This window comes from Netta rufina (genome assembly GCF_964035555.1).
Source record: "Netta rufina genome assembly, chromosome: 15".
Classification (NCBI taxonomy): domain Eukaryota; kingdom Metazoa; phylum Chordata; class Aves; order Anseriformes; family Anatidae; genus Netta; species Netta rufina.
Window position 1 is genome coordinate 5,437,132 of NC_140138.1, and position 2,989 is coordinate 5,440,120.

Sequence of the window (2,989 nt, forward strand, 5' to 3'; positions counted from 1 at the left end):
GGGAATTAACTCACCGGTGCCCGGCTCGGCCAGGAGCTCTTGGGATGCCGAGCTGGGACAGGCAAAAGGACAGACCACAGCCGTCCCTGTCCCCTCTGCTGGCTGGCACCCAGCACCCCCAGGGGGCTCAGACCCCATCAAACCGCTCCCATGGTTGCAGACCCACAGAGAGGCTCGCATGGGGGCTGTCGCCGTTCCCCTCACCAGGTGCCGGCACCCTGGGGTGCGGGGAGGCAGCCGTGCCCCAGAGCCACCCCAAGCTGTCCCTCTGCTCACTGGCCCGGGGTGGGGGGTGGCAGCCGGCTGTCCCCGACCTTCCCGCGCGCAGATGGCATGGGCAGCCAGCACAGGTGGCCCTGTGCCGCGGCAGATTGGGGCCGGCTGCCTGCTACGCGCCCGGGAAGGGCTGCGTCCCCACCACGGCTCGGGGACAAGAGCGAAGGCAGGGAGCGGGGAGCCGAGGGGGCAGCAGGGACAGCTGCAGGTCCCCGCGCTGCTGTGCCCGCCGTGCACGGTGCCAGACCCAGTACTGGCACCAGAGCCCTGCTGAGCTGTAAAATACTGAGCCGAGGACACAGCCCCGTGATGGGGAGCCTGTGGGTCAGCAGCGAGAAGGGATGCAGGGTCCCCTCGTTTGGCCCTAAAGAGACAAGCCAGGCCAGAGCACTGGGCAGTTTGGGGAGGGCTGGATTTTCAGAAATTGCATTGAACTATGCACAGGGGTCCCAGGGCACAAGCTCTAGGATGATGGCAGGGCTGTCCCAGTACAAGGGGCTGCACAGAGGGGTCATCTCGCACCGCTGGAGGCACGGTGCACGAGGCATCAGGGCACGGGCTGCAGCAGGTAAATGATTAATGCCGCAGAGAGCCAGCCTGGCACCCTGCCCATCGTGTGTCGATGGGAGAAGGTGACGCCAGGAGGGGAATTTTTGCACCCAGGGCTGCCCACGCCACCCCACGGGGGCGAGGGCTGGTGCGAGGAGCCGGCCCTGAGCTGCTCACGCACCCAGCCCCAAACCAGTGTGCCTCCCGAGCACGTTCTCCTCCAGCCCAGCTGGTTTTGCTCCCAGCCTGCTCCGTCTGCGCGCATTAAAGCTGTTTCTAGGTCTGAACTGCTTTTGGCAAGCCGGGCTCCTGTTGGCCTGTCCCTCTCCCCACCGCCCTCCCCAGCCCCGGCACACAGCCCCACGCCAGCCCCCGGCCGCTCCCCCTCCCTGGCCGCAGCTCTGCCAGGGCCATGGCAAATCAGAAAGAAGCCTGCGGGGCAAATCGGTACAAATGAGACCGAGCAAGAGGGTGGGGAGGGACGGTGAGGGAGGGGGGAATGACTCCTGGGTTCGCGCTTCTGTTCCCGAGTTTGATGTTGTCTGCAAACAGCCCTGTAAATGCTCGGGAGCAGCATCCGCAGGCACCTGCCCCGCTCCTCTCCGTCCCAGAGCAGAGCAGGGGCCCAGCCGGACGCTCAGCGCAGGCGGGGAGCGGGCTGAGCTGTAAGTCCTGCCGATTCGGGGCCCGTCGGGGCGGGAAGGGGTTGGTGGACAAGGGGGCCGAGGGGCAGGGGTGACCCCGAGGACAGCACCCCACCAAGGACCCGGAGGGGGAAGCTGTCCCGAGGCGAAGGCTGCCGTATCCCACCGGTTTGCATTGCCCCCAGAAATCAGCCCAAGGAAAACGGGGAGCCCGGCAGCGGGAGCCGGGGCTCAGGTGCCAGAGGGATGTGTGGGCGCTGGGAAAGGGCTGAGCGAACTGTAGGAACGGGGGCACTGCGGGGAAAGACACCGCTCGGCACGGGGCTTAAATCATTTCAAAGCGCTGCTCTTTGATCCAGCCACCGAAATTTTTGCAAAGTGTCGCCGCTCCATCTTATTAAAGGCAGTCGGCACCGGGAGGTCATATGGGGCCTTTCTGCTTGGATTGCTCTCCTAATGACATGTCCAATTGCCTTTGCCGGGAATTTGCTCACGCGAGTCTTTTACAATAGAAAGTTTGTGGCGGATTTTGGACGCTTTCCCCGCTGCCGTGTGGCGTGCTGCGGAGGGCTGACTTTGCTCCCGACTGGGAAGCGAAGCAATGTGTCGGTGATCAGGCTGGGCACGCACAGGGCACGGATTCATTTGGCGTGCTCTTTCCCAAGGACTGCATTTTCCTCTCTGTGATCACAGAAAAATCAAGAAGAGCAATTATTTTTTTTTAGGCTTGGAGATGTGATAAATGTTTGTAATCGCGAAAGACAAACACAAATGGAGGGAAGGTATGAGACTTAGAAGTAAGACAATATTATCCATATTACCCATCTTTTTCCCTCTAAATTCTCCCTAATGGGAGCAAAAACTAAGCTGAGCCGCTGAATTTTGAAGGTTAGTTACTGCGATGTTTAATGGGGCCGAATAGAGATATACCAGAGAATTCATACCAGAGAATGAATGTTTGCAATAATTTTGACAATTAAATCAATGGATCATGTAATGAAGAGCATTTCACAGCACAGAGCATTCTCAGGCTCTTAAAAAAAAGGGGGTAAGGAAACGAGGTGGGTAGGTCCCAAATGTGTATCAGCAGTGGCAAAGCCCAGGACTGACACGGGGCAGGCTTGGGGCACTGCCCCTGGGTTTTCTCACCCCTTCTGGTGTTTCAGAGCCCAGCAGTGCTGTGGTGCAACCCTGGGTTGGAGGAGGGAGGCACAAAATGGCCCCTCCGGAGCCGACATGCGGTGCTGGACACACAAAAATGCGGCTCCACGGCCGTTTTCTGTGGTCCCACGGCACAGAAGAGGTTAAAAAGCTGCCTTCCCAGCTTTACACCAGTTAATAACACCCAGCATCCAGCCCCAGTGGCTCTGCCTCAGGCCGTTAGTCTTCCCGGTCATTACTTGGCCGTACAGACCTGGCTGGGTCGCTGTTGGAGGCAGGGTCACCTCTGGGCCCCAGCGATGCCGAGGGCGCGGGGTCCGGGCTGGGAGCTGGGAGCTGGGAGCGGGGCGGCCCCGAGG